Source organism: Hyperolius riggenbachi, chromosome 9 (genome assembly GCF_040937935.1).
Source record: "Hyperolius riggenbachi isolate aHypRig1 chromosome 9, aHypRig1.pri, whole genome shotgun sequence".
Taxonomy (NCBI): Eukaryota; Metazoa; Chordata; class Amphibia; order Anura; family Hyperoliidae; genus Hyperolius; species Hyperolius riggenbachi.
Window position 1 is genome coordinate 159,741,140 of NC_090654.1, and position 12,817 is coordinate 159,753,956.

General features: G+C 48.8%; 1 protein-coding gene across 1 annotated transcript in view; it reads left to right on the forward strand.

Moving 5' to 3' along the window:
* Positions 1 to 212: 212 nt before the first annotated feature.
* Positions 213 to 12,817, forward strand: part of LOC137532765 (sodium- and chloride-dependent GABA transporter 3) — an 843,944-nt gene continuing 831,339 nt past the window's right edge. The window contains exon 1 of the mRNA XM_068253626.1: positions 213 to 310. The gene's annotated coding sequence lies outside the window, so the exon portion shown is untranslated. The remainder of the gene's footprint in view (positions 311 to 12,817) is intronic.

Genomic DNA, 12,817 nt, shown 5'->3' on the forward strand with positions numbered 1-12,817 from the left:
TGCACTCCCAGCGCTGTCAGCAACCTCCCGGACCTCGAAACTGTGTGTGCCCTCGGCTTGACCCCTTCTCCCTCACAGTCGCAGGTGATGGATGGATGAAGAGGGAGAGGAGGGGGTTGGAGCTGACAGCCAACTCTGGCACCAGTAAGGAGAGTGAGAGCGCACTGGAATACACATGCTGGCTGGTGGCTGCTGTTTTGAACAGGACGAGGGAGAGTTTTTTGCCTACCTTCACCGGATTCGTCTCTCTCCCTCTCCTTTCAGGGTTCTGGGCACAGGCAGGGCACAGGCAGGCTTATTTCACTGGCAGGTAAGCGATGCCTTCCCCGCCCACGTGATTTCGGCAGCAGAGATTGCCTATGCACGCAGCTGCTGCTCTAGGCTTGTTGCAGCGCTGTGTGCACGCATGAATACAGGCAGCGGTGGGCGGAGACTGAGGGAGCGGATTGAGCGTGCAAGAGCTGCTGTCCTGCACACAAGCCACACATCACTGTATGTGTGGAGAGCGAGGCGGCTGCCGGATCCTGATAAAAGTGGGCGGGGCGAGTAGCGCGGTCATGGAGGATCGCACTTCAAAGCTTTTTAAACTTTAAAAGGACAATTAAATACCCGCCTTTTACTTAATCAGGCGCCTGTAGGCACGTGCCTAGAGTGCCTTATGGTAAATCCGGCCCTGGTCTTATATCTAACTTGTACTCTAACTTGATTGTCTACATGTGTTTGTCTCATCTGAGCAGATCCAGGGCATTATGGGAAGACTGGGGCGAAGTAAGAACACTGGAGGAATGGACTGATTTTGCAGATACGTATATGAAAACAGTCATTTGTTCAAGGGATAAATTGATTCAGATATGTTGGTTTCACCAGATTTATTTTACTCCAGTTAAAATTTCTAAATTCTCAAGTGGGGTTAGTGATGTATGTTGGAGATGTGGGCATAGCCCTGGTATCTTTACGCATATGACATGGGACTGTGGGGTAATTCAGGCTTTTTGGAACAGAATAAAATCTTTTATGAGCAATGCTCTGGGGCTTCCTATGATTCTCTCATATAAGGCTTATCTGTTGGGTATGATAGAGGATTAGCCTTTTAGCAAGCATAAACTGATACTTGTTAGACTACTGTTATTTTACGCCAAAAAAACTATCGCCATTGAATGGAAACAAACTGCGAAGCCTCCCATTAGCCTGTGGAAGAAACAAATCAATAGTGCCCTCCCTCTATTTAAATTAACATGGATGGCCAGGGGTTCTCTAAATAAATTCGACAAAATATGGAAAGTTTGGCTAGACACGTCGGAATCAACAGTTGATAACTTAGATATTAATCCACATGTTCTTGATACTATATAAACCTCTTCCTGGATAATGGGATGGTTCCATTTTCTAGTAATGATTTTTCTGACTTCTGCATGTACCTGAATGCCCAAGACATTCACCCCCACTATATGGACTAATACTATGTATTAGTTCTGCCTTTTGATTGACTTTGTCTGTATAATGTATCTCGCAATCTGTATACACAGTTATATAAAGTATATCACTATGCTATATACCCACTTTCCTGGAAGGGGCAGAGCTTTCAGCTGCAGCTCTGCCTCTCCTGACATCAATCGCCGCATGGATCGCCGCCTCTCCCCGCCCCTCTCTGTGAAGGAAGAGTGAGAGGGGCGGGCAGAGGCGGCGATGCGCCGCGATTGTGAAATTCCTTATGCGGCCCAGCCTCATCCTGACTTTGCCTCCTGCGGCCCCCAGGTAAATTGAGTTTGAGACCCCTGATTTAGACAAACTGCTCTACTAAAAAGCCTTTGGCTGGTAGCACACTTGTCTGTCAGTTTTCTGTGCGTGCTTTTCTCATGTATTTTTTACACACGTGTCTGTATGTGGGAAAATGCATGCATTTTTTTCACAGAAGCTACTTTAACTGGTATAGAAAATCCACACTATGCTTCACTGCTGTCAGGTTTTGTTTTGTTTTTCTGGATAGGAAAAACACCTTGAAGTGTGCATTGGCCTGCCATGTATTTACATTGGTTCTCAATTTTCCTGGGCAGAAAACACAGACAAGTGTGCTCCCAGTCTAGAGTTCTGTTTGTGATGTTTACAATTGGTTCCTCCTGTCATTGCTGAACTAATTATCCTTAGTTTAATCCTTAGTTTAATCAGCGAGTTTTACCTGAGCATGGCCATCGATTTTCCCATTCACTTCTATGGAAAATCGATCAGGAAATCGATCAAAATCAGATCGGACATGCTGAAAATAATTGATCTGGCAGAAAATCTGCCTGAAAATCTCATCGTGTTTACTAGGCATTACGTTTTGGCATTACCCGTTTTTGCAGATTGTCCTCAGTGCTTTTGAGTGTCTGTTCTCCATGGCCATAGCCAGGGTTTTCTTATGTGACCCACCTGTGAGACACTGGCTGGGAGAAATTTGGATCTGGTTATCTGGTTACCTCTACTGGGAGGGGGGGGGGGGGTCTTCTGGCTATACATAATGAGTGGATGAGCGAGTATCTGGCTACCTATAATGTGGAAATAGCAGCTTGCCTGAGTGGGAGGACGCCTGGCTACCTGTAAGGGAGGGTGTGGGGGGGGGGGGTCATCTGGCTACCTATACTGGGGGGGTGACAGCTGGCTATATATAGAGATAGCTCGGACTTCCGATTTTAAGTTCGCGAACCTCACGAACTTCCGCAAAAGTTTGCGAACCTGCAAGCTTTTCAAACCACAATAGACTTTAATGGGCAGGCGAACTTTCAAAACTTCAAACATTAATTCTGGCCACAAAAGTGATGGAAAATATGTTTCAAGGGGTCTAACACCTGGAGGGGACGGACTGGGATATACGCGAAAGTCCCGGGAAAATTATGGATTTGATGCAAAGCAGGGTTTTAAAGGACTTACGAGGCCAAAATCACTAAAAAAGTAAAGTACCTGCATGATGTTGAAATGCACAGAGGACGCCATCCGCACCCTTCGTGCACTTCGGCCGGGTCCCCTTAGTGAAATCGCCCCCTTTCCACTCGCAACCCCACAGGCCGGGTCAGGCTCTCCTGCCTCTCTAATATGGCCGCCGGAGCTGGCCGCGGCTGCGCAGTCCGCATTGCCGCGAGTGCGGCTGCGCAGCTCTAGGGCCAACCCCCCGAACCACGTACTGTAGCGTGGATCGGAGGGGAGGCCCTAGAGCTGCGCAGCCGCACTTGCGGCAATGCGGACTGCGCAGCCGCTTCCATATTAGGAGTGGCAGGAGAGCCCGACCCGGCCTGTGGGGTCGCAAGCGGCACGGGGGGCGATTTCACTAAGGAGACCAGGCGGAACTGCACGGAGGGCGCGGATGGCATCCTCCATGCATTTAAACATCATGCAGGTACTTTACTTTTTTAGTGATTTTGGCCTCATAAGTCCTTTAAGGGCAGAAATGAAATTGCATCATGCTAAATTGGAGCCATAAAGTGCTTTAAAACATTGTGCGTTTGTATACATCAATCAGGTAGTGTAATTAGTGTACTGCTTCACACTGACAGACCAAACTCAATGTGTAACGCACCGCAAACAGCTGTTTGTGTAGTGATGGCCGTGCTGGACTGGTGCGCACCATGGCGAGAGTGCAGGCATTGGCGGTTTTCAAGCCCATATGGTCGCCGGGCTGAGGTAGCTCAATGATAAAACAACAGTGACTGTCCAGCTAATCGAATTTGGTCTGTCCACAACGAAGCAACGACCTTATTAACTTGGGTGTGCCCCCAACACACTCATACAGCCGGCGGTCATTGCTTCATTGTGATACGCAAGCCCCTTCGCCGCGGCAAAGTAACGATCACGAAGGGGAATTGACACATGTACATGCCTTTTGTTTTGTTGTTGCAGCCCCAGTGCATACAGAAAAATTAGCAGGCATGTATACGCACCAGAAAAATGATTATTCTTTTTGTTCAGGAATCCACCTGGAGTCCTGGACCCTGTTGGTGGTGGCAGGCAGTCAAGTGGCTTTATGGCAGAGCCGGGACAAGGTTCGCCAGCACCAGAGGCAAAGATTCCAAAGTGCATCCCCCCCCCCTCTTCGCCGTATTCTGTGCTCAGAATCCACCACGCTAATTCCTAGACTCCGCCCCACCGGTATTATCGGCAATGTGACTCATCAGGGGCTTGGGAACATGTGCTGTTAGGGATTCTGCTCCTATCCATAAACATAAATGAATCCTACCAACCTAACTCACACACACTAATCATTTTGCATTACACAGAGAATGATGCATACATGTTAAATACATAGTTCAACATAAGCCGATAGATCAATCAATGTGCTACCATATCACATTGCATACCGACCTTGCAGTCCCCGCGGCTGTGCATCATATCCCACCCCTCTCATAGATCATAATGGCTGCAGATCTTACGATATTTATTGAATACATTCACGCTATTAGATGAGCAGGCATTCTATCCTAGCCCCTCACACACGATGCGCGCACACACACGCACATACATACAGTACACACACACACATATACATACATACATAAAGTACACACACACACACACGCACATACAGCACACACACACACTGTACACACACACACTAGCGTCGTGATGGGGGTGCGGGGGGTGCGAGCCGCACCAGGTGGGGTGACCCCAGCTGCTCTAGAGGGGGTGCGCTGTAATGGAAGGGAGAGCTGCAGCCGCGGGGAGGGCAGCCCTGGGAGAGGAAGGGAGGGAGAGGTCGGGCTGCCCTCCCCGCGGCTGCAGCTCTTCCTTCCATTACAGCGCAATCCCTCTAGGGCGGCTGGGGTCACCCCACCTGCTGCGGCTCGCACCCCCCACACCCCCATCATGTCGCTAGTGTGTGTGTGTACAGTGTGTGTGTGTGCTGTATGTGCGTGTGTGTGTGTACTGTATGTATGTATGTATATGTGTGTGTGTGTGTGTGTGTGTGTGTGTGTTTACAGTGTGTGTGTACTGTATGTATGCACATAAACAAAACAGAGGGAGCACCGTTTCCAAAGAAGAGTATGCAGCGTGCCCAAGGTCTCTCCCCAGTGCCTCCTGGGAAGTGCAGTCCAAATAAAACAGAAAGGACCGGCACCGCTGTCTTGTATCAAAGCTCTTTTAATAGCACCAAAGTGGCAGCAGTGACAGACTGCTGTTTCGGTTTACACCTTTATCAAACTGCTCAAAGCCATAAAAATTGTGACAAGACAAACACCTTTAAATACCCCCTTCCTGTATGGGAGGGGCCCCAGAGCAGACCTGAGAGGGAACTTCAATGGTAATATGCAAATATGCTCATGTTTCATGCACACTGAAAAAAAACGGAAAATTGAATACTTACCTATCGGTAATTTTCCTTTCCATATGTATCCATGGCATGCACAGTCGGGTCAGGTCCCGCCCACTTGACCCCCAGAGGACCAATGTTATAAATGTTTCCCACCAGCCCCCTCTCCCCAGTCTTCGTTACTCGAATCACCGAATCCAAGGGAGGGAGCCCTGTGCTGCCATGGATACATATGGAAAGGAAAATTACCGATAGGTAAGTATTCAATTTTCCGTTTTCCATCTGTCTCCATGGCATGCACAGTCGGGAGTTAACTAGAATAATACTCAGGGAGGGCCGAGGTGATATGCTGAACACACAATTTTAATGTAATTTAGGTAGCAGATAATACAGCAGAACCAAAATGTATTGTAGAGTTGGCTGCTGGATCCACTCTATAGTGTTTCATGAATGTATTAATCGAAGTCAAATTGGCGGCCTGACAGATTTTTTCTGCGGAAACTTTGTTCAATGCGGCCCATGATGCGGCTAGTCCTCGCGTCGAATGTGCCGTTATCTGTTGCGGAGGTGTTAGATTATTAGCCCTGTAGGATGCTTGTATCGTCTTCACCAACCAGCCTGCTATTGTCCTTGACGTAGCCGCCTGGCCCCTTCTGTAGCCTGCTGGTATGACAAAAAGTCTCTCCGTCATACGCAACTCTCTTGTCTTTTCAATGTAATTTTTTAATGTATTCCCTACGTCCAAGGGGTGCGGAGTAGCGTTAGTTTCCTCGTACAGTGTTGGCAAAGTCCACTCCTGATTAAAGTGGTACACTGAGGAGACTTTTGGTATGAAATGCTGTATGGGCCGGAGTACCACTCTGTCTGGGAAAAAGGTTATTGACGGTTCCTCCCAACCCAAGGCCTGCAATTCCGACACTCTTCTTGCCGAGGCTATCGCAACCAGAAAAACCGCCTTATATGTTAACTGTTGTAGTGTGGATTCTTCCGAAGGGAAGTAGGGAGTTCTTGAGAGAGTGTCTAAGACCAACGGTAAATTCCACTTGGGAAATATTGCTTTAACTGGTGGTCTCTCCTTCATCACCCCTCTGAGAAATTGTATTATGAGGGGCTGTAACGCCCACCTCTGATCGGTCAGTGCTGATAGCGCCGACACTTGTACCTTTAAAGAATGGTATCCCAGTCCTTTCTCCAATCCAGTCTGCAGGAAATGAAGGACGTGTGTTATCTGAGGCTCTAACGGATTGAATTGTAAGATCTCGGCAAACTCCTGAAATCTTGACCATATTCTTTGATATGATGAGTTCGTAGTTGGTTTTCGGGCCTTTAGGATGGTATCAATAACCGTAGTCGTACAACCTATTGCTTGCAACTTCCTCCTCTCAACCTCCATACTGCTAATTTTAAAGTAGCTGGATTGGGGTGATATATTGGACCCTGTGTGAGTAGATTGGCCCTCACCGGTAGTCGTATCGGATCTTGTAGCTTGAGGCTCCATAGGAGAGGAAACCAAGGTCTCCTTGGCCAGAACGGAATTACCGCTATTAAGGTTACTTGTTCCTCTACTAGCCTTAACAGTAGCCTGTGGATCAGTGGAACTGGAGGGAAGACATAGGCCATTGAAAAGTCCCAGGGAGCTGTCAGTGCATCCGTCGCTACTGCCCCCGATGATTGGTATCGAGACATGAATGTGTTGCATTTCCTGTTCTGTGCTGTCGCCATCAGATCTAATTGTGGACTTCCCATCTCCCTGCAGATCTCTCGGAATATCTCTGGGTCCAATGACCATTCGTTGTTGTCTATGGTGGTTCTGCTCAAAAAGTCTGCCGTCACATTCTCCCGGCCTGGTAGATATATGGCTGTCAGGCTGTTGAAGCAACGTTCTGCCAACTGAAATATTGGTGCCACCTCTCGCAATAGTGTCTTTGATCTGGTTCCCCCCTGTCTCCTTACATAGGCGACTGCTGTCCGGTTGTCCATCTGCAACGTCACATCTTTCTCTAATAAGTGAACTCTGAAGGTAGACAGTGCAAGGAACGCTGCCCTGATCTCCAATATGTTGGCAGACTCCTGGCCCTGCTGTTGTCTCCACAGTCCTTGGATTGTCTGATCCTCTAGGCAGGCACCCCAACCCCTCTGGCTGGCGTCGGTGGTAACTGTGCTCCTGGACCGTTGCTGGATACTTAACGGTGTTGATAGGTTTTGTTTTTCTGTCCACCAATATAGACTGTCTCTCATTAGCTTTGTTATTAGTATTATCTGTTTCGTATCTTTGGTGACCCATTGAGATAGGAACCCCAGTTGCCAAGGTCTCGTATGCCATTGGGCCCATCTCACCATGGGTATGGTGGACGTCATGGACCCCAACAGACTGAGACACTGTCTTGCCGTGGCACTTGAAGAGCAAATCATGTTCCTTGCTAGCGTCTGTATCCTCAGCTGTTTGTCTTCGGGTAAGCTTACCGTGTTGAGACCGGTCTGCAAACGTGCTCCTAGATATGTGATATCCGTGGTCGGCGTTAACTGACTTTTGGTGTAGTTGATTATCCATCCAAAGTTCTGCAACTCTGTGACAAGGGTCTGTCTGTGTTGAAGAATCGTTTCTCTGTCCTGATGTAGTAGTAACAGGTCGTCCAGATAGTGGTATAGTCTCAAATCCTTGAGTCTCATAACCTCCACTACTGCCAGTAAAACTTTCGTAAACGTCCTTGGGGCCGTGCATATTCCAAATGGGAGGCATCGAAACTGGAAATGACGATCTCCCACCGTGAATCTGAGGAATTTCTGAAACCGAGGATCTATTGGAATGTGGAGATAGGCGTCCTCTAGGTCTATCGAGAGTGCCCAATCTCCTACTAATACTACTTTTAGGATAGTCTGAAGTGTCTCCATCTTGAAATGCTCCAGTTTTATGAAGGAATTGAGTTTTCTCAGGTCCATTACTGGCCTGAGATCTCCTGTCTTTTTCCTTACAAAGAATAAGGCTGAATACACTCCTGATCCCCTCTCCTTCTGTGGAACTTCCACTATGGCTTGTTTGATTATTAGGCCTTCCACGTATTTGATTAGAGTTTCCCTCTTGTCCTGAGCAATTGGAATATTTGTCGCTCTGAAGATGTCGGGTGGTTGTCTTGAAAAAGTCCATCGATGGCCCCGTGTAATGGTCTGGATTACCCACCTGTCCTGTATTGATTCCGCCCAGACCTCCCTGAAAGCTTGGAGTCTTCCTCCTACTGGGACTGCCTGAGCGGGCCGTATATCAAAAGGACTTTTGACCGGTGGATGTCTGTGCTGCCTTCTTCTGTCTATTCAATCTCATCAGTGTTGACTGGGAGCTTTGCCAGCCTCTCTTGAAGTCTCTTCCCGGACGGTATGATCCTGTATTCCTAAATCTAGAAGGAAACGTACTTCTCTGGAATGGACCCTTCTTTGCTCTCCGATCCTGCGGGATGAGACCTGACTTGCCGCCGGTGACACGTCGGATTGCCGTGTCCATCTCGTCTCCGAACAGGTTTTTTCCATCATAAGGTATACGGCACCAATCCTGTTTCGAAGAGGAATCCGCAGACCACGCCTTCAGCCATAGGGCTCTTTTAGCTATTACGGAGTGCAACATTGATTTAGTAGAGTTTCTTATCACATCAACAGCAGCCTCTCCAACGAAATCCGCCGTCAGCTTGATGTCGTCTAAGGCCAAAATGATGGTGTCTCTGTCGGTGTCTGAATTGAGAGCTCCCTCGATATTGTCAATCCATACCCGTAGGGCCTCTGCTACCGATGTGAGTGCGATAGCTGGCTTACATGCACTTCCTGCTGATAAGTAAGATTTCTTAAATTCTGAGTCAATTTTTCGGTCCAGTGGGTCTTTAAATGAAGCAGCGTCTTCTCTTGGCAACGTAATGTGCTTGGCCAATCCCACTACCGATGCGTCCACTTTTGGCGGTTCGTCCAACGCCGTTAGGCTGGATTCCTCCATGGGATATAATTTATTAAGTCTATTGGAAGGGACTGTCTTTTTATCCACCTTCCTCCACTCTTCAAGTATAAGATCATGTATCGTCTTAAATAAAGGGAATGGTTTAACTGTTTTCTTCAAATGCGAATAATACTCGTGTTGGGATGAAGTACTAGCTTCTGACGGCTGTTCCTCCTGCCAGTCTAAGGCTTCTCTTATTGCCGCAATAAACGGTTGCACCAGATTGAAATTAAACCCCACGTCTGGCTGCTCTGGATCTGCGTCCTGAGGTTGTGAGGGACCTGGTTGTGAAGAGGTTGTCTCTGCTCGCGGTGGCGGTAAAGAAGCTATGTAGGTGTTCATTGATTCCTCTACCGCTTTCTTGATCATTACGGAAATGTCTTTTGGCTGTTCGGTCTCTCTTGCCATGGTATCAAAACAAGGCCGACACACTAGTTTCCCGGGCATAACCCGGTCTCCACAAGCCCAACATCCTCTTCTAGAAGAGCTTCTGTGGTAGTGATGCTCTCTACTCGAAGATCGACTGCGACGTCGTCTTTTAAACGATGACCGTCTGTGCGACCTCGATCTAGATCTGCTTCTGGAGCGTGACTGTCTTGAACTTCTCCGTGGGCGAGAATCTGCCCTTGGGTATGATGATCCGGTTGTCTCTGCTCGCGGTGGCGATCTCTCAGTGCGCCGCTCCTCCTGGTCTTCATTCGGGCTGAAAGGAGTAGAATAATTATTTTAAGCTTCGCCTCTGCTAAAAAACAAAAGATACATACCTGAATCGGTGGCTGAAATGGCCACTTACCTAATAATCTCTACCTGATCCTCAATAGGCACGTCCTGCTCCATTCTGCCAGCACCTGCTGCAGAGTAAAACACAACATAAGTAACTGGCAACACCATTAAGGGTGAAAGTAAATACTGCACTGTAACCACTCTACTTACATTGACTATAAGAGAAAGTCCTTTGCCTCCTGAAAGAGCTGCTGCTCGCGCTGACCTCAGAGAGAGAATGATCAGCGCTGAGCCTCCGAGCTCTCTCACTGAAATAGTCCGCCCTCCGCCCTGCACCAATCCCTGGCAGCAGCAAGGGCCGGACCTCCACCTACCAATCAGAATCCAGGAAGCGCCGACCGGAAGTGACACCCAGCGGTGGAACGCATAGTGGAGCGCACGCCGCCCGGCAAGTAGCTGGAGCAGGAAGCCAGTGACCTTTAGCCACCATTGAATCTAGCGAGCAGCCAACGGAGGATTTACCTCACCCAAGCCTCGCACGATCCGCGATCAGCAACGGATCCTCCCGAGCTTCGTGTCCTTTAGACTCCTGCGCTCGGGACTTCATACTGGCGAGGCATCCAGTATGGCAGGTAAGCGGTGCATTTCAGCATAACATCGGTCCTAGGATGAGGTGATGAGAGGACCAAAAAGACTGGGGAGAGGGGGCTGGTGGGAAACATTTATAACATTGGTCCTCTGGGGGTCAAGTGGGCGGGACCTGACCCGACTGTGCATGCCATGGAGACAGATGGAAAGTGTAATACCTGAATTAGCTTGTACACCACACCCCCAAGCTGGGATGGATGGATGATCACTTCCAAAAAAGGGAAACACTTTCTCCTCCTGTCCCTCCTCCAGCCAGCCACTCACAGCTGTGCAGGCAGTGCTCTGACAACTTCCAGGTCAACCCGGAAGTAGTCAACACATTATGGTCATTGGAGTGATCAGGTTGCAGTATTACCAAAAGTGGCCACAAGATGGCTCACAAAGGTCGGTGCGACATTAAAGTTGCACCCTGCAGTAAAAAATGAAAAGTTCAAGATTAAGCCACAAGATGTCAGTGTGTGCAAAAATTCTAATGCAGTCAATAATTCGCATAGACAATGAGTTTAAGTATATTTTAAAGGATACCACAGCCCAAAGGCTGTGGTAAAATCAAAGTTGCAATGTGGAGGGAAAGAAAGATACATACTTACCGCTTCCCTCGTTCCCTGCCGATGGGTCCCGCTCATCTGTTACAGCTCCCGGTACCGACCCGACTCTCCTGACCCTTCACCCGGACATACTGTGCTGCGCATGCGCAGTATGTCACTATACTCTTCGCTTCTGCCGTCGCATCGTGACGGCAGAAGTACGGACACTCCCCCGCCTCCTCCTCTCCCAGCGTGTGCGCTCCAATCTAAAGCTAGCGTGACATGCTAGCTGGAGTTCGCACTGGGACAATCGATGTGGAGAGAGCGGAGGGGGGAATAAGTTAAAAAAAAACACACTGCCGGCTGGAGGGAGCGAGTGAGTGGGCGGGCGAGTGGGCGGGCAGGCAGCGAGTGGGCGGCGAGCAGGCAGCGGCAGTACAGCCCAAGCATTCTGTACATAGATGCAATGACATCTATGGTACAGCAAGAAAATTATCCCCACATTTATCTCTGCATATGTGCATGTATATACATATACATGCACATATGCAGAGATAAATTAGAGTGACCAGACGTCCCGGATTGCCCGGGACACGTCCCGGATTCGGGGTCCGCTGTCCCAGGCTTAATGAGGTCCCGGGAAACGTCCCGCTTTCAGCAGCGGGACGTCCCGGCCTCGGGACTCTGGCCACTCTCTCCTCAATGAACTGGCAGCGGCGTCTATAGACGCCGTGCCAGTTCATTGCCCGCAGCCCCGCTCCAGCCTCCTCTTCCGGTGTCTGTTTCCGACACCGGCAGGCGAGCAGGGCTACGGCAAGATGGCTGCCGAAGCCCTGTACTGGAGACCTATTTGTGTCACTAGTACAGGGCTTCGGGCGCCATCTTGCCGTAGCCCTGTCAGCGCGGGAGAGAAGAGCAGGAGGAGGAAGACGGTCCCGGGACGGAGCAGCGCGCCAGAGGCCGGACACTTCTGCCAGGTGAGTAAATGCTTTCTTTTCCAGGTGAAATGTTTGCCCGCATTGTTTCTTTTCCAGGTGAAATGTTTGCCCGCATTGTTTCTTTTCAGGTGAAATGTTTGCCCGCATTGTTTCTTTTCCAGGTGAAATGTTTGCCCGCATTGTTTCTTTTCCAGGTGAAATGTTTGCCCGCATTGTTTCTTTTCCAGGTGAAATGTTTGCCCGCATTGTTTCTTTTCCAGGTGAAATGTTTGCCCGCATTGTTTCTTTTCTGGCGAAATGTTTGCCCGCAGTGCGTTTCTTTTCTGGCGAAATGTTTGCCGCATTGCGTTTCTTTTCTGGTGAAATGTTTGGCCGCAGTGCGTTTCTTTTCTGGTGAAATGTTTGCCCGCAGTGCGTTTCTTTTCTGGCGAAATGTTTGCCCGCATTGCGTTTCTTTTCTGGCGAAATGTTTGCCCGCAGTGCGTTTCTTTTCTGGCGAAATGTTTGCCCGCATTGCGTTTCTTTTCTGGTGAAATGTTTGGCCGCAGTGCGTTTCTTTTCTGGTGAAATGTTTGCCCGCAGTGCGTTTATTTTGTACTGACATGTTGCCCGCATTGCGTTTATTTTGTACTGACATGTTTGCCCGCATTGCATTTATTTTATACTGACATGTTGCCTATTGCGTTTATTTTCTGGTGTCCGGGGTAACTGTTACTGCATTTATTAT